Source organism: Scyliorhinus canicula, chromosome 13 (assembly GCF_902713615.1).
Source record: "Scyliorhinus canicula chromosome 13, sScyCan1.1, whole genome shotgun sequence".
Lineage (NCBI taxonomy): Eukaryota > Metazoa > Chordata > Chondrichthyes > Carcharhiniformes > Scyliorhinidae > Scyliorhinus > Scyliorhinus canicula.
In genome coordinates, this window is record NC_052158.1 from 121,874,529 (window position 1) to 121,899,608 (window position 25,080).

Below are 25,080 nucleotides of genomic sequence, written 5' to 3' on the forward strand. Positions count from 1 at the left end.
TAACAGGGAAAACCCTGTGAAGCTTCGCTGTGTGGGATAGGGGCATTCTATCACACACAATGGAGGATAGCTCAATTCAAGAACACTTTATGATGCTGAGCATAAATATGCTCAAATCCTCGGCATCAAGAAATCTCACCGGTATGTTTACGGGCGACATTACACCATAATAATAACAGACCATAAGCCCCTGCTAGGCTTCTTAGTGAAGGTTGGATTGGATTTGTTTATTGTCACGGGTACCAAGGTACAGTGAAAAGTATTTTTCTGCGAGCAGCTCAAACAGATCATTCAGTACATGAAAAGCAAGTTAAAAAAAAAGAAAATACATATTAGGGCAACATGAGGGATTCAATGTAAATACAGATAAGTTAATACCACCAATCATTCAGCCAGAGTACAATGGCAAGCTTTGACTACATCTTTCAGCATAGGCAAGGTACACAGATTTTGAATGCTGATGCGTTGCGTTGACTCCCACTTCCGGGCTGTACGGTGGCGCAGTGGTTAGCACTGCTGCCTATTGAGCTGAGAATCCGGGTTCGATCCTGACCCCAGGTCACTCTCCGTATAGAGTTTTCTTTGTGTTTGCCTGGGTTTCACCACCACAACCCAAAGATGCAGGCAGATTGGCCACGCTAAATTGCCCCTTAATTGGTAAAAACTAATTGGGTACTCTAAATTTATTAAACAAAAGAATTGACTCCCACTTCTAAAGAATCTAGCACCCCGCAGGTACCTCAGGAAATCATCTTAGCCTTAAACATCTTGGACACCTCGCTAGTTTCTGCTGGCCAAATAAAGTATTGGGCAGAACAGGACCCAGTCCTGTCCAAAGTGAAACGCATGATCTTAACCGGGTGGCACGATGATAAATCTGATGAATTAAAACCGTACCTTACTTGTAAGGGCAAACTCAGTTGTGGAGGATGGAGTCATACTCTGGGGTTCCTGAGTGGCAGTGCTACCCCCTGCCCAAGAGCCCTTGTTTCAAGGATTACATAATGCCCTCCTGGGCCAGAGAAAAATGAAAATGCTGACTTGTAACTACATCTGGTGTTTTGGCTTAGGCAAGTCCATTGAAAACATAGTGGGCTGCATTCTCCGCTCCCCGACGCCGAAATCATGTTCGGCGACGGGGCAGAGAATCCGTTTTGGCACCAAAATCAAGAGCGGCGCCTGATTTTGAATTTTCTGCACTGACCGTGAGGAAGGAGTGCTGGGTGCAAACCTGAATACATCCTACAGAGTGGCGGGGGCGGCCACCAGCTCCTCCGAGATCTCCCGCCCTCCTGACATCCACGCATTTAGGAGTCAGCCCCGGAACAGGGTGGCGTGAAGAGGTATGTGCTGCCGGCTAGTAGCATGGGCCCTCTGGTCCAGGGTCCATCAACCCTCCAGGGGCATCGAAGACCACAAGACATGGTAAATAGCAGGCTGCCTCCACCTCTGATGTGCATTCTGGCGAAACACCTAGACGCAAAATTAGAGCATGGAAGGCTTAGCAGGTTGAGGATCCCCGAGAGGGGACTGGGGAGGAAGGGAGGGTAAGGGAGTGAGGGGGGAGGTCGGGTAGGGTGGGATGAGGAGAGGGGAAGTGGTGGGAGGAAGGGTGGGCATCGGGGGCTAGGGGGCAGTTGGGGGCACATGTGTAGCATTAAACAATGTTGCACCTGAGAAATATGATGCTTCTGGCACTTTTGGTTCTGCAATGTAGGTCGGCCCCCAATCCACTGTCGCAGCCCCCTGGGCATGGTGGGCATGGTGGTCCTGGATTTCCCCCCCCCCCCCCCCCCCCTCCCCAGGCACACCACGTGCAGGTGATGTGACGTACAGGGGCCGGTTTAGCACAGGGGCTGGTTTAGCTCACTGGGCTAAATCGCTGGCTTTTAAAGCAGACCAAGCAGGCCAGCAGCACGGTTCGATTCCCGTACCAGTCTCCCCGGACAGGTGCCGGAATGTGGCGACTAGGGGCTTTTCACAGTCACTTCATTGAAGCCTACTCGTGACAATAAGCAATTTTCATTTCATTTTCATTTCATCTGTACGAGCGAGCATTCAGCAGACAGGCAGGAGTCAGACCAAGACGTAGATTGAGGAGCACTGGCACTCAGCTCGCAGCAGGATATCATCTACGTTTGATAGTGACCCGCTGACAGTGCCAACACAGTCCCGTCAACCTTTGGTGATGTCACATATTCACATAGACCCTGGGTCGGGGGAGGTCACATGGGCTTCATTGTGTTGGGTCTCTCCATCGGTCACCGGCCTCTGTACTGGCGTCATTAGCCAGGTCCTCAGCAGGTACCCCTTATCCCCCAAGAGCCAACCAGCCAGCCTGGGGTGGTCCTCGAAGAGGCCCCCCCCACCCCTCCCGCGAACACTGGGGCAGCCGTGCTCCCAGGCTCATTGCCTAGGAGTGAAGATACTCACCTCCTTAGATCCCCACAGCCCCCATTCCACCAACTTCACGTTTTTGGAAAAGGTGCACTAATTGGCACCCGCATGACAACTTGCTGGGAGGTGGTTTGATCACGGAAGGTCGTTAGATCGGGGATCATTCCTGTCAATGGTATGAAGATTGACTTTAAGTTGTAATTATAGGTTTCTTGCCACGCCATGGCAGGATCTTGATCTCGACAACAGGAACAGGCCGGTTAGATTGCAAACTGATTGCCTCCCGGCTCCGTTCCCGATTTTGGACTTCCCGATCTAATGGCCGCGTCACGCTTAAACACAAAATGGTCGTAAAATTGGGCCCAACAACTTGAACACTTCAAATTATTTTCTTTCTGCTCGGTCTTAAAAATCTCCAATACGTCGATGCGCACCAATAATATGCAATATATTAAGTAAATAAAACATCCATTTGCCAAAAAACATGGTTGCAAATGTATTCTGATGTTAAGTGGTTATTGTAGAATAGTCATAATTCTGGGTACCAATGTCATCTGATTTTAACTGCAAGAACAGAATACAATATACTTATTTATATAGATCAAGTGGCTCACTTCAAACCAATATGCTGATGAGCCTGAATCAGTTTAATTCACTTGCTGTTATACTGCACAATTTACTGCCGGCAATAAAATAGGCATGAAAATTGTACTTCAGCAAGGTAGACTAAAGTCATCACTTGTTTCACTAATGCTTTATAATCTGAAAGTCGCGGCATTAACTAAAATTCAATATATATTAGTCAATGCCCACCTTTTCATGCAAAATAAAATTTCTGGTCTATTGAATCATGAATAAATAAAGAAAAACGGAGTCAAAAACCCAGGTTGACACGCAAGGTTTATCAGCACTGTATTCTGATCACGGAAAGTAAAATCACACGTGAATTGTAGCCTTACTGAAAATTGCAGGTGAAACCATGACAACTTTGAGTAAACATCAATAATGTGTGGCAACTGGTCAGAGGAACAAGTCCACATTTTCAGTAGATCACTTTCTTTCTTGTGTTTTTATGGTCATGAAAACACATCAACAATCTATCTTTCATCCGGTACAATGGTTCATGTCTCTGGCCAATTCAACGTATATTATTTTTGAAGGTTGATCCTGAGCCACACCTAGTCTACTCCGATATCTTGGATGAGGGTAGAGTTTCTTAGTACCTGCTAAAAATCAAGGTACAACATTATGTATTATTACAGTGATCTAGTTACCTGAAGGAGGCAGTGCATTAGGCTTGGACAAGCTTCCTCGCAATTTGGTTTCAATGGTTATTCAGCTTCAGGTTTCTTGTGTGTCCGTCTGTCTCTTCTCTTCCACATCAGCATTAAAGCTTAGAAGCACCTTTTGTGACTTTTATGGTACATACTTTTTAACCTGACAAATCAGAAAATAGAAAATACATCATGAAGTTGTTGTATGAATTTACGCAACTTAGCTGGCTATGTGATCAGAAACATCGTCGAGATACTAATGGGTTAATGCAGCAATTATGATTTGAGAGCAAAGGACAACTGAATTTGAGTAGCTTGTCCAACGGATGCAAAGTCAATCAGTCAGGTTCCAGAAGGACATGCGCTACATTCATATTTTATAAGACGGCCATTGTGGACTTGACTCAACTTAATGATAAATGGCTGACTTTTAACACTGGAGTTGGCTGGGAGCAGGTTAAGCTATGGTTTTCAATTGCAAGCTAGTCGCATTTTTTACTCTGTCTGGAATAGGCCAACTCAATTATACCCAGTGAGAACTCAGCCTTACACAGATTGAATATAGGTCAGGCTTACTTTGTTGATGTAATGTGAACAGCGTTATTATGTTCAAGTACCCTATCAGAGGGCAAAGATGTACAATATCAAAAGGAAACTTAAAAGAAAATATGAACTTTTTCAATTATCTGTGAAAAAACAAAGGGACCATTCTTCAGTATATTAGAATTTCTTTGCCAGATTGAAAACAGAAATGGAATATGGGAAGGGTATAAGTGCAATTGAATTCACATAATAAACTTTTGGCTGAATTTAACAGTCAATCAAAATGGAAGGTGCTCTTGAGATTACAACAGTGATTTCAAGTCACACAAATAAAGTGAATTATAGGAAAATGACCCCTGATTCTCTTCGTCAACAGCTAATAACGCTTTTAAAAGTTAGCAAATATAGTTGCATAGTGAGACAAGCTAAGACATGAGCCACTCAACTAATGCAAATAAGTATATTGTACATGGTTCTCACAGTAAATGGCTGCAAAGAGTTCAGAAACTCACAACAATATTCAGTATTTGGAGGCCAGGCTGGATTATCAACTTTGTGGCCTATCTCTCTCCGAGTTGCACATCTGTTTATATATGTAAAGGGCTAAATAGTCAATGGACCTACAAAGAGAACAACATCATTGTAAAGCATGCGTTTGGAGATTATGAATATATATGAAAATGTTACTATTTTGATGGCATTCCAGATGCTAAGTGTCAGACTTCCCAGGTCTCAACGGGCAACTTGAACAAGCTACCACAAGATTTACAATTTGCAAATTATGAGGAGGTATCTGAGTCAGGAGAAATAAATTCCAGACCACTTGTGAAGATTTTAAATACTATTTTTAATAAATGTTCATATTTAAAGAAAAAAGATAATAGCCCTTAAAAACATAATCAAACCTTTACATGGTTATATTACTTTTACAAACATCTAAAACATTTTGGCTCAAGTAAACTCAGAGTTAAACCCCCTTCTGACGACAACAGTCCTCATTAGGTATTTTAATCTATTTTTTAAATAAATCAGGAACATTACCACAAAATACAATGCTGCAGGGGAAATCTTACATAGGCTTTTCATCCTCTCTCAATCAATATTGAGAAGTCACAGCTTGTCTCAATATATTTATATGATTACAAATTATGATCCATCGCTGGCTGGGCTCATACCTACCACAAAGGAAAATGGTTGTGGCTGTCGGAGGTCAATCATCCCAGCCCCAGTATAAAATTTCAGGAGTTCCTCAGGGTGGTCTGCGAGGCACAACCATCTTCAGCTGCTTCGTCAATGACTTCCCTTCCACCATAAGGTCAGAAGTGGGGATATTTGCGGATGACTGCATAATGTTCAGCATCATTCGCGACTCCTCAGATAATGAAACAGTCCATGTCCAAATGGAGCAAGACATGGATAATATCCAGGCTCTTGCCTTCCTTTCAGCATCAGGTCAGAAGTGGGTTGTCCCTTGATGATTCTAGACCGTTTCATGACTTCTCAGATATAAAAGCAGCTTGTGTTTACAGATATCAAGAGCTGGACAACAATCAGACTTGGTCGATAAATGCGAAGTAATAGTCGTCCTACACAAGTGCCAGGTAATGACTGACCAAAAAAATGCTTGTGAGGTGAATTGGACATTCTGAATTCTCCCTAAGTGTACCCGAACAGATGCCGTAGTGTGGCGACTAGGGGCTGCTTTGTCCCGAATGGCGTTGAGTTTCTTGAGTGTTGTTGAAGCTGCACTCATCCAGGCAAGTGGAGAGTATTCCATTACACTCCTGACTTGTGCCTTGTAGATGTTAGACAGGCTTTGGGGGTTAGGAGGTGAGTTACTTGCCGCAGAATTCCTAGCCTATGACCAGCCTTGGTGGCCACAGTATTAATATGGCTAGTCAGTTCAATTTCACTAACCACCAGGATGTTGATTGTGGGAGTTTCAGCGATGGTAATGCCATTGAATCTCAAGTGGCAATGGTTAGATCCTCTCTTGTAGGAGATGGTTATTTGGTGGCACGAATGTAACTTGCCACTTGTCAGCCCAAGCCTGGATATTGTCCAGATCTTGCTGCATTTGGACAAAGATTGCTTCATTATCTGAGGAGTCACGAATGATGCTGAACAAGCCATCCGCAAACATCCCCACTTCTGACCTTATGATGGAAGGGAGCTCATTGATGAAGCAGATGGATTGTTTGGGCCCAGGATACTACCCTGAGGAACTCCTGCAGTGGCGTCCTGGAGCTGAGATGATTGACCTCCAACTACCACAACCATCTTCCTTTGTAACAGGTATGACTTCAACCAGTGCAGAGCTTTCCCCTGATTCCTATTGACTCAAGTTTTGCTGGGGCTCCCTGATGTCCAATGTGTCATAATATACACCAGTATATCATGGTGCAGACACACACACTGATTGACACACAGCAAGACCAATCAACACACACAACACCGCAGCCAATCACCAGTTTGAGCACACTCACTATAAAGACAGAGGGCATCAGTTTTCCCGCTCATTCGGGATGCAGCCTCTCAGAAGGACAGAGCTCACAGCTTGCAGCACATCTTCAGCATGTGCTGAGTGCATAAATTGGTTAGGATAGGCATAGGTCTTCAGTTTAATCTAACATAGTGCCGACCCACAGTGAAAGTATGTTCAACAGTTTCTAGCTTAATAAAATAGTGTTGTACTATTTCAAGTGTTGGTAGCCTGTATGTGTTACTGCTGAGGTAAACGCAGTCTTCACGGATCCAGAGTACCCAACACATCACAATGCTGCCTAAATGTTAAGGGGCAGTCACTCTCACCTCACCTCTGGCATTCAGCTCATTCGTCCATGTTTGAACCAAGGCTGTAATGAGGTCAGGAGCTGAGTGACCATGGCGGAACCCAAACTGAGCATCCGTGTGCAGTGCATTGCTGAGTAAATGCTGCTGATAGCACTGTTGATGACTCCTTCCATCACTTTGCCGATGATGGAGAGTAGACTGATAATGCGGTAATTGGCTGGGTTGCACTTGTCCTGTTTCCTGTGTACAACACTCACCTGGGCAATTTTCTGCAATGCTGGGTAGATGTCAGTGTTGTAGCTGTACTGTAACAGCTTGGCTAGGGGTGTGGCAAGTTCTGGAGCGCAAGTCTTCAGTACTATTGCCAGAATATTGTCAGGGCCCATGGCCTTTGCAGTATCCAGTGCCTTCAGCCATTTCTTGTTATCAGGTGGAGTGAATCATATTGGCTGAAGGCTGATATCTGTGATGCTGGGAAACTCCGGAGGAGACCGAGATGGATCATCCACTCGGCACTTCTGGCTGAAGATTAATGTGAATGCCTCAGCTTTGTCTTTTGCACTGTGTGCTGGGCTCCTCCATCATTGAGGATGGGGATATTTGTGGCGCCTCCATTCACTTTTTTCTAAATTTAGAGTACCCAATTAATTTTTTCCAATTAAAGGGCAATCCACCTACCCTGCACATCTTTAGATTGTGGGGGCGAAACCCACACAAACACGGGGGGAATGTGCAAACTGCACATGGACAGTGACCCAGAGCTGGGATCAAACTTGGGACCTCAGCGCCATGAGGCAGCAATGCTAACCACTGTGCCACCGTGCTACCTGCCTCCATTCACGACTGGATGTGGCAGGACTGCAGAGATTAGATCTGATGAGTTTGTTGTGGAATCCCTTTGCTCTGTCTATTACTTGCTGCTTATGCTGTTTAATGCACAAGCAGTCCTGTGTGCTTCAGCAGGATGACACCTCGAATGCCTGATGTTGCTTCTGGTATGCTTTCTTATACTCTTAATTGAACCAGCGTTAATCCCCTGGCTTGATGGTAATGGTTGAATGGTGGAAATGTTGGGCCATGAGGTTGCAAATTGTGGTTGAATACAATTCTGCTGCTGCTGATGGCCCACAGCGCCTCACAGATGCCCAGTCTTGAGTTGCTAGATCTGTTCGAAGTCTATCCCATTTAGCACGGTGGTAGTGCCACACAACACGGTGTAGGGTATTCTCAATGTGAAGATGGGACTTATCTCCATGCGGTCAGTGCAGTGGTCACTTCTACGGATGCTGCCATGGATACATGCATTTACAGCAGGCAGATTGGTGAGGATGAAGTCAAGTATATTTTTCCCACTTGTCGGTTCCCTCCACCACCTGCTGCAGTCCCAATCTAGCAGCTATATCCTTCAGGAACAGGCCTACTCGATCTGTGGTGGTACTACCGAGACACTCCTGAAGTCCCCCACCCAGACATATTCTATGCCCTTGCCACTCTCAGTGCTTCCTCCAAGTGGTGTTCAACATGGAAGAGTACAGGTTTATCAGCTGACGGTGGCTGGTATGTGGTAATCAGCAGGAGGTTTTCTTGCCCATGTTTAACCTGATGGCATGACACTTCATGGGGTCCAGATGTCAATGTTAAAGATTCCTAGGGCAACCCCCTCCCGACTGTATACCACTGTGCTGCACTACCTCTGCTGTGTCTGTCCTACCAGTGAGACAGGACATACCCAGGAATGGTGATAGTGGTGTCTGGGACATTGCCTGTAAGGTATGAGTCTGTCAGTATTACTATGTCAGGCTGTCGCTTAACTAGTCTATGAGACAGCTCTCCCACCTTTGGCACAAGCCCCCAGATGCCAGTAAGGAGGCTTTGCAGGGTCCACAGGGCTGGGTTTGTCGTTGTCATTTCCAGTGCCAGGTTTGATGCTGTGTGGTCTGTCTGGTTTCATTCCTTCTTTGTGTTTTCGCAATGGTTGAATACAACTGAGTGGCTTGCGATGCCATTTCAGAGGGCATTTAAGAGTCAACCACATTGCTGGTTCTACACGAAGCACTGCAGCAACTGGTCAAGTCCCCTTTGACAGCACCTTCTAAACCTGTGACCAGTACCACCTAGAAAGACAAGAACAGCAAATACATGGGAACAACCCCCTCCCACGCCACCGTAAATTCCCATCCGAGCCACACGGTAGCTCTACTTGGAAATATGCCATTCTTTCATCAACAACCTGGAACTCCCTCCCCAACATCACTGTGTGTGTACCTATGCCAGCCGCTAAGAAACCACAAAAACGGAATGGAACCGGACGGACCACCCAGCATCGAACCAGGAACCGGAAACGACAATGGCAAACCCAACCCCGGTGACCCTGCAAAGTCCTCCTTACTAACATCTGGGGGCTTGTGCCAAAATTGGGAGAGCTGTCTCACAGACTAGTTAAGAAAACAGATCAGCACCACCTTCTCGAGGCAAATTATGGATGGGCAATAAATGTTGTCCTAGCCAGAAAGGATAACAACAGAATCATCCTGTCTATAAACACCAGTGTGTGCTTATTCATTGACATTTTGCTCTTTTCAAGTCTGTGGGGAATTAATGCACCTGCTGTACCCAACAAAACGTGAATGGTAATGGGCTATTGAGCAACTTACGGGAGGAGGAGGCTCCACAAATATCCCCATCCTCAGTGGTGGAGAGGCCCAGCACAACATTGCAAACCATAAGGCTGAAGCATTTACAACAATCTTTAGTCAGAAGTGCCAAATGGATGATCCATCTTAGTTCCCACCAGAGGTCCAAGCATCACAGATGGCTGTCTCCGGACAATTTGATTCACTCCACGTGATATCAAGAAATGGCTAAAGGTCCTGAAAAGACTATGGGCCCTGACAATATTCCAGTAATAGAACATTTCCCTGAACTAGCCGAACTCCGAGCCAAGCTGTTCCAGTGCAGCTACAACACTGGCATCAACCAATATGGAAAATTGCCCAGGTATGTCCACAAAAAGCAGGACAAATGCAACCCGATCAATTACTGCCCAACCAGTCTAGTCTCAATCATCAGCAATGTGCTATCAAGCGGCACTTGCAACTGATGCTCAGTTTGGTTTCCACCAGGGTCTTTCAGCTCCTGACTTCATTACAGCCTTGGTTCAAACATGGACAATGAGCTGAACTCCAGTGCTGAGGTGAGAGTGACTTCCCTTGACATTAAGGCAGCCTTTGACCATGTCTGGCATCAAAAAACCTTAGGCAAATTAGAGGGCGCAATGGTGGCATAGGGTACACTTGCCTTCATCAATCGTGGCATAGATTACAAAAGCAAGGAAGTCATGTTGGAGTTATATAGTAATTGGTGAGGCCACAGTTGGAGTACTGTGTGCAGTTCTAGTTGCCACATTATAAGAAGGATGTGGGCCGGGATTCTCCGAGCCCGCATGGGTCGGAGAATTGCCGGTGACGCTGTAAATTCCCGCCACGCCGCTCCGACGCCGAGACGTGATTCTCCGGCGATGGTCGGAGCCGTTTCGATTCTCCGCGGTTGACCGGCCGGCTTCCTGTGGAGTTCCGCCGGCGTGGTTCCAACCTGGTACCACCCAGCGGGGGCTCGGACCCGCAGCCGCAGTGTCCATCCTGGTGGGGGTGGGGCGGGGGGAATCAGACTCTGGGGGAGGCCTGCATGACAGCCAGGCCCGCGATCAGGGGCTACCGATCGGCGGGCACATGCGATCTGGAGGGGGCCTGCCTCCTTCTGCATGGGCCTGCTCTGTCGCGATGCCATGTTGTGCAGCGCTGGCACGGAATCGCCCACCACGCGCATGCGCAGACCCATGTCGCCAGTGCAGGACCGTGTGTTGGCGCCGCCTCTCCAGCCCCGTGCTGGTCCCCTGTGGCCCACTGAATCGCTGGGCCAAGAGGCCCGTTGACGCCAGCGTAAAGCACTCCGGTGTTTACGCTGGCGTCAACACTTGGGTGGGATTTTGGAGAAACCCGGCCGTGATAGCACTGGAACAAGTACAGAGGCGTTTCACCAGGATGTTTCCTGGGATGGAACATTTTAGTGATGAAGAGAGGTTAGAAAGGCTTGGTTTGCTCGCTGGAGTAGAGAGGACTGAGGGGACGATCTGATCGAGGTGTACAAGATCATGAGGGGCTTGGACAGGGTGGATAGGGAACAGGTGTTCCTCTTAGTTGAAGGGTCAGTTACGAGGGGACACAAGTTCAAGGTGAGGTTCGGAGGTTCGAGGGGAATTTGAGGAAACAGTTTTTATCCAGAGCCTGGTGGCGGTCTGGAAGGCACTGCCTGGGAGGGTGGTAGAGGCGGGTTGCCACACATCCTTTAAAAATTACCTGAATGAGCACTTGGCACGTCTTAACATTCGAGGCTATGGGCTGTGGGCCAAGTGCTGTCTAATGGGATTAGTATTGGCAGATCAGGTGCCTTTCTTGTGGCAATGCAGACTTGATGGGCTGAAGGGCCTTTTCTGCACTGTATTTTTCCAAGATTCTGTGATTTATTGGCCATTTTGCACTGAAGTGAGACCCCCCCCCCCCCCCCCCCCCCCCCCCCCCCCCCTTCACCATCTCCCGCACCACCCCTGCCCTCCGCACACCATTTCCCACCCTCCCAGGGTCTCTGAAACATCACTCCAGGGTGATGGGGCTGTGTCGGCACTGTCAGCGGGTCACGGTCGAGGGTGGGGGGCGTGGGACGATGATGGTGATGATAATCCACAGAGAGCTGAGCGTGGGTGCTCCTCATTCAATACCATCGTCTGAATCCTGCCTGTCTGCTCAATGTTCGCTCATACCCATCATCTGCACGCGGGGTGCTGGGGTTGGGGAAATGTATGAGAGGAGTCCAGGACCTCCATGACCAGGGAGATGGGGCATGGGATTGATGCTCGTCCCGCATAGCAGAAGAAAATGCCAGGGGCGCCTGATTAGTCGAGGTCAACAGATTTGAATGATTAACAGAAGTGTCCCCCACCATTCCCCAACACTATCCCGATAGTGCTACCCCGCTTTCCCTACCCCTCCCAGATCCTCTTCCCCACCTTATTCCCTTCCCACACAATGCCCTCTCAGTGATCCTTGATGTCCTCTATCATTGTGTCCAGGTGTGTCCCCAGGATGCACAACAAGAGGTGGAGGCAGCCAGCTGCTTACCTTCGATGCCCCTGGCAGGTGTCCTCTGGGGGCTCTGGGGCCAGAAGGCTTCAGCGCACTTGCTGGCTGCACATGCCCCACAACACCACCCTGTACCGGGTGCTGACTGCGAGACACACCATTGTCAAACTGGGGAGAGCTGGTGGCCGCCATCGCCACTTCATAGAATGGCTCCAGGTTGCCATCCAGCACCCCTCCTTCCGGTGGGTGTCCATAGGGCCCTAGGGCTGACCTTGTGATGGAGGGGTAGCGAGAGCGAGCCCTGGCTGCCCCTGCATCATCCGGCTCCGCCAGCCCTGGCGGTTCCCCAATGTTTGCAGCATCACGTCGATGCCTTCGCCAATGCTCCTCAATGACTGGGACATGATCTGGAGTGCCCCGGCAATGCCCACCTGAGATTGGGACACGTGCCCCAGCGACTAGGAAATGCTCTGCAGTACTTTGGCAATGCCCACCTGAAACAGGGATATGCACTGGAGCGCCCCAGCTCTGCCCACCTGAGACTGGGACATGCTCTGCAGCGCCTCGGCGAGGCCCACCTGAGACTGCGACATGTGGTGGGCCGTATCTCAAACAACGACGAATCAGACTACAGAAGGGAGATAGATCACTTGGTTGCATGGTGTACTGAAAACAACTTCTCACTAAATGTCGGAAAGACCAAAGAATCGATCATCGACTTAAGGAAGCATAGTACGATACACCCTCCCGACTACATCAATGGCTCCGAAGTGGAGATGGTCGATAGCTTTAAGTTCCTGGGGAGGGTCACCATCACCAATAGTCTGTCCTGGTCCACTCAACTTCTCTACTTCCTACGGAAGCTAAAGAAATTCGGCATGTCTGCATCGACTCTCACAAACCTCTACAGATGTGCCGTAGAGAGCATCCTATCTGGCTGCATTACAACTTGGTATGGCAACTTCTCGGCCCAAGATTGTAAGAAACTGCAGAATGTGGTGAACTCAGCCCAACACATCACACAAGCTTGCCATCCTCCCATTGATTCTGTATACAGCTTCCGCTGCCTCAGGAAGGCAGACAGCATTGTCAGAGACCCCTCATACCCAGTCTATGCCTTCTTCCAGACCCTTCCATCAGGTGGACGATACAGAAGTCTGAAGCCCCGCACATCCAGACATAGGAACAGCTTTTTCCCCACAGCTGCCAGACTCTTCAACGACTCTCCCTCGGACTGATCTGTTCCCTGTAAGAACACTATTCACGACGCCCTATGCAGCTCTTGTTTGGCCCTTGTTCTGCATTGTAACCAATCACTATTTGTTGATGTACCATTTGTCAATGTACTCTGTCAATTATTCTTTTGTCTACTATGTATGTATTGTGTACGCTTCCTTGGCCACAGAAAAATACTTTTCACTGTACTTCCGTACGTGTGACAATGAATATCAATCAACCAATCAATCATCAGTTGAAGTGGAGGCAGGCTCACAATCACAGATATATAGGAGAGACACAATTGCAAGTCCTAAACTTACTTTTTCCCCATTTGTATTAATATTCCCTTGACCTGCATATTTAAAAACTGCTCCAGGACGTTTTCCATTTCATTCAGAGCTTTACATTTTACTATTAAAGTAAAGGGGCTGGTTTAGCTCACTCAGCTAAATCGCTGGCTTTTAAAGCAGACCAAGCAGGCCAGTAGCACGGTTCGATTCCCGTACCAGCCTCCCCGAACAGGCGCTGGAATGTGGTGACTAGAGGCTTTTCACAGTAACTTCATGGAAGCCTACTTGTGACAATAAGTGATTTTTTTTTCTTCTTAAATCTACTCCCATTTGATTTTTGAAAGTTGAAGGAACAGGGTTCTATTTTTAGGGATCAGCTTTGGCCCTTTTCTGAAGCACTTTCAGGATTCAAATATTATCTTAATGGCTCATTAATCAAAGCAGAATGCAGAGTTTAAAATTGAAGTAGAAACACATTTGAATGCCTATTCGGTTGGTCGCCACTCGAAGATGTGATCTAGAAAGTTCACTATACAGCTTACATATGACAACTTTTACCTTGCATTCCAAAGATTTAACAAAATGGCTCAGCATTTTGTTTGCTCCATATAATTCTACACAGAGCAATACAAGATCTTAGACTCTTGCAGCACCAAAAGTGGTCATTTGGCCCAACATTCAATCAGGAATGAGAGGTCACAGATATAGTTGGAGAAAGGAAATGAAAAATGAAAATTGCTTATTGTCACGAGTAGGCTTCATTGAAGTTACTGTGAAAAGCCCCTAGTCGCCACATTCCGGCGCCTGTCCGGGGAGGCTGGTACGGGATTCGAACCGTGCTGCTGGCCTGCTTGGTCTGCTTTAAAAGCCAGCGATTTAGCTCAGTGAGCTAAAGATTTAGAACTGTTGATTTAGAACTGAGATGAGGAGGAACTACTTCTCGCAGAGGGTGGTGAATTTGTGGAACTCGCTGCCCCGCAGTGCAATGGAGTCTGAATCATTAAATGGTTTCAAGAAGAAGATAGATATATTTCTGATTCAAAAAGCGGGTTAAAAGGGATATGGGTAACAGGTAGGGAGGTGGATTTGAGACCAGGAAGAGATCAGCCATTATCTGATTGATAGGTCAAGCAGGCTCGAGGGGCTGAATTGCATACTTCTGCTCCTAGTTCCTATGTTCCTATGCCTGTCTCAGCTCTTTGGTAGAGCTATTCAATTCATCCCACTCGGCTGTACTTTGCCCACAGCCTCGAAAATGCATCTTTTTCAATTATATTCCAATTCCCTTTTGAAAGTAACGACTGAATCTGCAGAAGTCCCTCAGAAAGTGCATTCTGACAATAATTGCTAACCGCCAAAGGAAAATCCTCACTTCTCCTCTGCTCATGCTACTGTCAAGGCAAGTTTTCGTGTCTATTTGTCATAAGCACTTTATAAATATATCTATCTTGTGTTTACATTTTTTTTAAGGCTTGTCGACATCAAACTCTGCCAGGGACTTGGAGCAGGCTCATGTTGGCCAACAAACACAATGAGGCGTAAAAGGAAAAGGCTTTGACATGACAATGATTGTAAAGGATCAATTAGTTTCTCAATTGCCTTCATACACCAGTGAAGCCTTTTAAAAGACTCCTCAGTAAAGATTTTGTTTTAAATTAAACCACAAAATGACTATACTTTGATATCCTGCTGGCTTTGTGTTTAGTGTTGTTTAAATAATTGCAACCATAAGCTTCAAATAAGTAAAAATTAGCTGTAATTGAATTATATTTACTGGGCGGTTGCAGACAGCAAATGATACAATACATATAATAGGGTGTCTAGTAGGTTACATTTTACACATTTTACAAGTAATTGTAAACAAAATAGACTCCTTTAAACTTTAGGTCCAAATAATCAACAGGATGTTTAAATTTTTAAGGCATTCTCATGAGTTAAACTGATCCAAGTATGAAGTGTTGATCAATAGAGAGGATTAAAATCAAATCTTTGTTGTCCCCAGCAATATAGTGAAAAGGACCAATTTGTACATTTCAGAGAGTGTACTTGTAATAAAAATATTGATAAGGACATCATACATCAAGTTTCTAAAGGTGCAAAACTATAGTCATTTAGAAATGTCGGTCATATACCCGACGAATATGCTTCATCAATCAAGATGACATTAAGTAGAAGCTGCACTGACTTCAGAAGAAATGCCAGACTGCCTGTCAGGTAATCCAGGAAACACTAAAACCATAATTACCTCTGACTGGTCTCAATACACCCTAGAGAAAGTGACAAAAGGTCTAGCACTTCATCTCAACAATAATAGCTGCAAGTCAACGAACACCATAGGTAACATTTGCTTAGATTTCATCTTTCACAGTAAGTCAGTTCCAAACCTTGTCCATTCCATGTAAGTTAATGCTAGATATTACTTGCCATATTAGCCAGAAGGTACTACAGGTATTATGGGTTTGGAGCATCATAGGTGCATTACATTATTAAAGGATTACTGTGTAAGCCTCTTGTGAATGCAGTTGAGAATGAATTTTAATGTGTGTGTGTAACCTGGTTGGAATGTAATAATTGCTTTCTAATATCATAATTAGTAGTCTAGGCCACACTCCTGTTCACTAAGTGGGGCATCAGATCTACATTAAAATACAATGGCCTCTACTATTTTTAAAGCATTAAATACTTGGCTCAGTGCTTGCAGCCTTGCCTCTGAGTCAGAGAATGGTGGGTTCATGCCCCGCTCTAGGATTTGACTGTAAAAACCTGAACCGACATGTCAGTAAAGTACTGAAGGAGTACGGCTTCACCTCCCAGACCAACACCACGGAAACAGTTGAATCGATCACTTATATCACTGGTGTTTGTTGAGACCTTTATGTGCAAATTGCCTACATTACAACATTGACCGCAATTCAAAATAGTACATTGGCTGTGAAGTGTTTGGGATGTCCTGAGGACATGGAAGATGCTTATATAAGTGCAAGTTCATTCTTTTTATTTTGCTCAAATAATGTGACAACTTCCAAAGTTTGTGTTCTTGACATTCAAGTGAAATAATGTTGTGATTTTAGTAATAGCAAAAGCTGTCAATCAAAACATTATTCATGCATTGGTTGACAGCCCGGTCCTTCCTGTTTTTTAATGCTTTACTTGTCAAGGACATAATAATGTTCCCTGACAAAAGGACTGCTTTGGCAATCTATACGTCAGTCAGGGGTATCGACACAACCATGATATGCAGATACAACATGACTCTGCATAAATGTTGACCTCACTTGTATATAACTATGTATTACTGCAATTTCAGAATAATAAACTTGTTATCTAACCACATGCCTTCATACATTCTTGACTTGGAAAACTGGGGAGCATAATGTCTAAATTACCCAGGCAACCTGGCTCCATGATCTATGTAGATTGTGATGCCTGTCATTTTCTAGAACAATCCACAGTAATATATCACCAACTCTATGGTCATCACATTAGTAACTGACAATATTTTTGGTTTTCCTTTCAAATGGTGACTAAATGCGTGTTATTAAAAGACATCTCAAATTAATTTACTCCTTATTCTATTCAACAGCGAAGTCTTTATGTGACCATTACTTTGACTTTGGCCAGGACAGTTTGCTTATTTATTTAGTTCTTCAGTTCACCCAGGATATTATGAATCTCTCCTTCCTACCTATCAAAAGCGATGGGCAGTAATGCTGTTCACTACCTCAACTGCCCAATGTTTTACCCATGCTCCAGCTATATTAACTAAATCCAAGACCATACCAAATTTTACATAAGCCTCATCAAAAATTTAAAAAGATGACACTTAAAATGCTTCCAGGAGGATACATTTGATTCACAAACACAATGAAAATGATACCCCACATTTAAACTGATAACACCCACCCCTCACTTTGCAACCCCTTTCGTGATGCCTACCTGCCTCATTACGGGGTGCAGGCCCTGGGTTGGCAGTAACAACGGGCTGGTCCATGGGATGGTGGAGATGAGCTCTGGTGCACCGCACAGTTCGACAATGTCTGACTCTTGACCACTGTCGCACTTTCCACCTACCCCCTGGGTTCCTTGCATGCGAGTCAGTCATTCCATTTCAGGGTCCCACCGAACCCTTGGGTGGCGGATGTGGGGACAGTGGAGGGTGGCGCAGATGGGGACAATGTGGAGGGGGTGGAAAACCTGAGCAGTGAGCGCTAGCGAACTGGGGAGCCTGCCCACCCCAATGTCTGCCCATCCCCCCTCCCCACTACACCTCCTCTGCGGTCAGCTCAGTCCAGCCCATCCCTCACACCCTTCTGACAGAGCACTGAGGCAGATTGTTATGTTGTGAATAGGTGTTTAATGTGAATATGTACAGCTTTGTGCCTGAGCCCCACTATCCTATGTGCTGCACCTGTGCCAACTTAACTGGTGTCCACCTTTCTGGCCTTACGGGCCCTAAAGCTACATCTAGGTGGATCCCCAGGTGGTACAACAGGAGTGAAGGCGGACTCCTGCCCTGTGAGCCAGATCACCTTTGGTGGCCGTCTTCTGGGGCAATTGGGCCTGGATAGGCTCGGCTGTGGCTTGGGTGTCCCTCTGTGCGGTGTGGTGTCACTCTGGTTTGCCTGCTGCCTATCAGATGCACCAGGGACAGGGGGTGAGGTGAGGGTCCGAGGCACTGCGGTGTTCTGGAATCTCTACTGCGAGAGTGGCCGGCATGGAACCCATCACCTCTTCTCTCAGGGTGCCAAGTGGCCCCAGGGCTACTCCATGGGGCAGGGGTGTGAGTGGGGCGAACCCCGGAGGCTTCCCCGCCACCTGGCGCTGCCAGTCCTTGAGGCTCATGCCCATCTGACCAGTGCCTCGATACGCACGGCCATGGGTCATAGGGAGTGGACAACCTCCATCTGGGATTGTGCCATATCATGCTGTGACTGTACCACCAGCTTCTGGGTCTGTGCCACGTCAGCTAATGATTGCGTCATATCCCTCTGGGCCTGTGCCACATCGGCCAGTGCCCAGACAATGCCTTTCACACCCTCAGCCATGGCCCTCTGTGACTGGGCCATGGTCTGGAGTACCAGGTGGCCCTGGTACATGGCTGTCTGTGATAGGGCAGCCCAGTCCTGATCCATGGCTGAATCCTTCATCCTCAAGGCATGCACCACAGACCCATGTGATGTTGGCCTGGGTGGCATGCATGGCCGGCAACACCTCCTGCTCCTGAAGGCGGCTGAACTTCTTCAGCTGCATCTGCAGCTGCTGGATGGTTGCCGACATCCCCGCATGCATTCCCTGACTCTGCGACTGCTTCTCCATAATCATTGGGACAGTCTTCTTCAGAAGACGGAAACCTTTTCGGACTGCAGCTAGTCCATGAGTTGGACCGCCCTCCGATCATCCGCCGCCTCAGGGACTCCTATCTCCACCTGCTGAACCACAGCAAGTGTGCGGTGCACACCAGATAGTGCCCCAGGAGCCTCAGTGCTCAGCCGAGGTCAGTGTCTCTGGAATGATGGAGGGTGTGGGAGACAGCTGTACTGGAAAGTCAGTATCCTCCCCAGACTGATGCTCTGCGGTGTCTCGGGCTGTGGGTTGAGGGCTCACATCAGGATCCGTTTCCTCCTCCTCGCTGCGGTTGTGGTTGGGATTGGGGACTGCGAGGGGGTGGGGGGGTGGGGGGTGGGGGGGGGTGGAACCAGAAGAGCTTGCTTCATCACCACATCACCAGGTGATCCTGCAAGACACAAGATTGGACCTCTGGTCGGGATGGCGGGGAGTGTGTGTGTGTGTGTGTGTGTGTGTGGGGGGGGGGGGGGGTGGAAATCTGTGCGAGGTGGAGGGGGACGTGTAGGGGGGGTGTGTGGGGTGGTGGCGAGGCAATGTGGCAAGGATGTGGAGGTGCTGGTGAAAGGGGCACTGTGGTGGGTGCGGTGGTGGGGGTGGTGACACACGTGTCATGGGGAACCGCAACTCAGCGGGGTCTCACTTACTCGCCCGACACCGACCTCCGCCTCGGTGACCGCCCTCTCCCCAGGCCCACCGATCAGGTTCAGTGCCAGCTGCTCAGCTGTGGTAAAGAGGTTTAATAGTCCATGTGATTTCCATCGCCAGTGCCAGAGGGATTCGCACTGGTTTTTTCACCAGAATCGGCACTTCAGAAAATACAATATGATTCACCCACTGTCTATAATTTCACTGTTTCAGCAAACGTCTCAACCATATAGTCATAGCTTATGGCCGGGATTCTTCGCCGGCATGATTCTCCGTTATGCCGGCGCCTGGGGGTTTCCCGACGGCGTGGGGCTGCCCAACAATGGGAAATCCCATTGACAAGCTGGCGTAACGGAGAATCCTGCCGGCAGAAATCGGGGCAGAAAAGTGGCGCGGCGGGGCGGAGAATGCCGCCCTATATCTCTAGGCAACTCACTACTCAAATCCACTGAACATTGTTGTGGTAGGTCAGCAGTCGCAAAGAGGCCGTCGAAAGCCTATCAATTGAGAATTATATTTTAATCAGAGGGATATTTTGAGAGACAGAAGTATAAATGATGTTGTGCTAAATGAACCAATCCTGAAGCTCTTTTCAATAGAGAGGCAACCCAAACTCAGGTTGGGTAGAAACAGTCACGGGAAAATGCAGTGCTGATCTTCAGGTAAAATATAAAAGAGTTGCATTTAATAACATTTGCCTTGATAGGACAAGCAACAATTTGGTTAAGGACAAGCATTTTTTATTTGTTTGATGAAAGCAAATAAAAACAGTACTTCATACTTTTGAGTTTTTAGAGTTTGTTATGAAAAAATGTTCAAAGAAATATAAATTCACATTTTTACACCTTCAGTATTTCTTTGGAACTCATCAATTTTCACACTTTGGAGGCAAACAAAGGTAGGAACCAGAAAACAATAGGCCACTTTATAGAGATGCGCGGATTAAAATCTACCCTTCCCCCTTATAGTGTAATCTGACAACATCATTGTCACCCATCATAGAATCCCTACAGTGCAGAAGGAGGCCATTTGGCCCATCGAGTCGGCACCAACCCTCTGAAAGAGCACATCTATGCCCATTCCCCCACCCTATCCCCGTAACCCCACCTAAACTGCACACCTTTGGACACTAAGGGGCAATTTAAGCATGGCCAATCCACCTAACCTGCACTTGTATGGACTGTGAGAGGAAACCCATGCAGACACACAGAGAAAGTGCAAATTCTACAGAGACAGTTACCCGAGGTTGGAATTGAACCCCGGTCCCTGGCACTGTGAGACAGCAGTGCTAATCACTGTGCCACCGTGCCGCCCCAACAATTTCAGGCTGTTGTGGTCCTCTCCTCATCACATCAAACCTCCTAGCTCCTAATCTCCCTTATAAACCTCTCCATGCATGTTACATGAAAAAAAAATACATAATGAAACATGATTCAACACTATACCAATATAAAATTTAAAGACCTGTTTCTGCTTTTGTAATACCCCTGCCCAAATTTGAGGTTCTGAATATATCTGATATACTCACCTCCTCTGACATGAGTCTCTTTCTCCACCCCTCTCCTATTCCGAAAGCCCTAGCTCCGCCCAACAAGCACAGACACACAAAGTACAAATTGTTCTCTAAAGTTTCTGTATTAAAAAGCCTGCCCATTCAATTTTTAGCTTTATTGAGCACAGATAACCTATAATGAGTGAGCCACTCCCAACAGTGGAACTTGTATGAAGTTTAACTAGCAGTTACCACAGCAAATGAGCAGGTGCAACCCAATGAAATCACACACGTAACCAATCAATCAGCTTGGGCTCAGCTGTCAAGTTCTTCGTTTGTCCAGTTTGGGACAAAATAGTAAACCTAGAGCATTGAAAAGGTGAGTGAAAAGATGCGATCTTTCCTCAGAAATACAAATTATATTTTGACATCAATAAAAAGTGCATTCGGTAGTATATGAAAGAGGGCGAGTGCTGTTGAGTGACGGTCATTCAGGAAACTTCTCGCCCTCAGAAGCAAAACATTGCATCATTTTGGGCAAGTAGCAATAACTTGCATCAATGTAGCAAATTCCACGTATCGGGGCCTACGCCAATGGTGGAACAAAGAAAATATGACTTGTAGCAAGAGATCAGAATTGGTGGGGTTGAGCGGTTTTAACTCAGAGGTCTTAGAGCGATGTATGGTTGGAGGTAGTTAGGGTTGAGGAGAGAGGCCTAGGAAGGACTTGAAAAGACGTTGCCTGTGTGGCTCAGCAAACACAAGGGCGATTGGGTTGCGTGGGATTTGGTGCAATTAGGAAACAGGCAGCAGATGTTTGAATGAATTCCAGTGTTAAGTTGGTGGCTGCGAGGAGTTCAGTTCAATAGTCCAGTCTGGAGGTAACAAAGGCATGGATGTAGGTTTCAGCAGCAGATATATTGAGGCTGAGAATCGGAAATCGGCAGTCTTGGTCATGGAGAGGATATCGGGTCTGAAACGCAGCTCAGGGTAAAATAGGATGGCAAAGTGATGGTCCAGTTTCAATGAGTGCATAGAGACGGTTGGAGCCGTTCGCTTGGTAATGGAGTTAGTGGCAGGGGCTGAATTTTCTTAACTTTATAAATAGGGGCACGGGAGCACGAAAGCAAGGAAGCTATGTTAAACCTGTTATTAAAACACTGACTCAGCTTCAAATGGAGTATTGCAGCCAATTCTGGGCACCACACCTTGGGAAAGATTTGTAGGCATTACAGGGGGTACAGAAAAGATTGACAATAATGATTCCAGGATGATGAACTGTAATTTTGTGGATAGGTTGGAGAAACTGGGGATGGTCTCCTCAGAGAAGAGCAGATTGAGTGGCAATTTCATAAGAGGTGCTCAAAAACATGAGGAATCTGGACAGAGTAGAAAGAGAGAAACGGTTTCAATTGGTGCAAGGAATCAAGAGAATCAGAGAGCACAAAGTTCAGGTAATTTGCAAAAGAAGCAACGCTGACACGAGGAAAAGCTTTTTATGCAGCGAGTGGCTAGGATGTGGAATACACTGCTACAGAGTGTGCTGGAGGCAGATTCAATCCTGGAGAATTGGATCAGTAAGAGGACAAATTTGTGGAGACTTGGGGGAAAAATCAGGGAGCGGTAGTTGGTGTATTGTTCTTTCCAGCACATGTGTAATGGGCTGAATGGCTTCTTTCTGTGCTGTAGCCACCCTATGGTTCTTAGAGTTGTGGAGGAGGACCCAGGCAGCTGCGCCAGTCGTTCCATGCTACTGAACAGTCTGCCAATCAGCCACATTTTCCTGCCTTCAGGGAGGCAGTTTCTGCGGGGGTGATGACTACCTGCCCACCAGCAGCAATTGGGCCAATTAAAATACCTATTGAGTGCCCTCTTCACGGGCTGCCTGGAGTTTTCCATATGGCATGTGGGCCGTTTGTAGAGGCCAAAGCCTGTCAGGTGATCTGCCCTTTCTCCCTCCCCACAATAACCAGTAAGCCACAGCTGGGCCTGCAGGCCACCTGTGGAGGAAGAGCCCCTTTGCAATGACAGCCTGGCAACTCTGACCATGTTTTATTTTTAAATATTAAAAGTCTTCAGAGGGCATCTCCATCCAGAAGAACCCTTGCGATCCCCCAACACGCAGCTCCAACAGTGGGGCTGTTGATCTTGCAATGCTGGACAACCTCCTGCTGGCCCTCCATACTCCAGGTTTCTAAACTGGCTGCTTCCTCCAAAATCTCCCTCTGGGTCCAGATTTTGTGGCTTCTGACCCACATTTCATCCTGACAACTGGGAATGAAAATCTTTACCAAATACTTTATCTTCCTAATAATTAGTTGAAGGAAATTACTGCTCATCCAGTATTGGATATCGGACATAGCAGTATGAGAAACTGGAGGCAGTAGAGGGATTGAGGGAATTGGCGGTGTTGTCAAGCTAGGTACCACCATTATACGTGCAAAATATGGATGGTGAAACCAGGAACTGGACAGTCTCGTATAAAGATTTAAGAAGAAAAGGAAATAAAACTACCAGTAATAGATCATCGAAATGTTGAAATTTATAACTTGTAGACTTTTAAAAATCTGCTTTCAATTCTTTTCTGCTGTTTTCCATCCTCGATTTTATTTTCCCCATTTTCTTTGAGGTCTTCCATGTCTACGACCCTGCTACAGAACATGTTTGTTCATAACACTCTCCAACCAAAAGGTACAAGGGAGAGGCCCAGAGTGATATTTTTCCTTTGCAGGGAAGCTCTTGATGGCTAATCCCATCAATCTGCACTCCCAGAGATGAACTGCAATTACAGGGATGCGGCTGGGAGAACTGGGCTACAATGTTGTGCCATTGTCTCCAACCAAGGCTCCCTTGGAGTGCTGTCTCCATGCTAGGAGCAGGAATCAAAGCATTCGCTCTTTGGACTTAGCTCAGCTTCTTCTTTCGCCCACAGCCAGAGGTAGAAATATATGCCAGTGGAAAAAGCTCACAAAATATCGAACAAGATGAGTATGTTAATTATTAATACAATTAAACATAAAATACTATGAAAGCAAACTAAAATTACATAAAGCATGGGCGTAGATTTATGTAGTTTAAGCTACAATTTGGTGAATGTACGCACAGCCTTAGCTGGATAATGATATCAGTTCAGTTGAAGATCTTTCACAGATCCCATTATACAGCACCTGGAGTGGGTAAATTGTATTATTTCCAGAGTAAATGACAATACTGGGGCTGGATTCTCCATTTTTGGGACTAAGCCCCCACGCCATTGTGGAAATTGTGGTCTTTTACAGCAGGAAATCTGACGTCAAAAGGCCACAGATTCACCGTCTTGCAGGGGACTAGCAGGCAGCTGTCGTAGAGTTTGCAGCTCTAGCTGCTGGTACGGCCCCCCGCACCTCCGGGTCAGAGGCCATGCATGTGCACGGCAGCGGTCTCCAGCGGCCGAGGCGTGCTCCATGGCGGACTCAGCTGCGGACCTGGACCGTCGAAATAGTGCCCCGCATCGGCCCCCCCGCACTGCCCGCACAAATAGCCCCCAGTCCCGAATGAAAACACCCCTGGCCTCCGATCCTTCCTCCCCCCGACTGTGGCCGCCCTAGACTTGGTCCGCAGTCACCACGCGAGGTTCCCGAACGGCAGGACCATGTTAGAACCACACAGTTGGGAATTCGGCCGGTTGTGGATGGAGAATAGCGGGGCGGGCCGCAGGCAATGGCGTTCTCCCCAAGTATGCGATTTTGGGGAGGGCGTAGAATAGCGAAACCAGCGGCGGTCCCGATTCCGTACGCAAAAATGGATTTCGGCGTCAGGGGATGGAGAATCCAACCTCTGATCTCATTGGCAGGTACCCTCCTTCAAATATGGAATGATTGTACAATCTCTTATAGAAGGCAGTGCTGAACACTATACATTAGAGATGGGCATTAAATGCTAGCTAGCCACCAATACCTACATCCTGG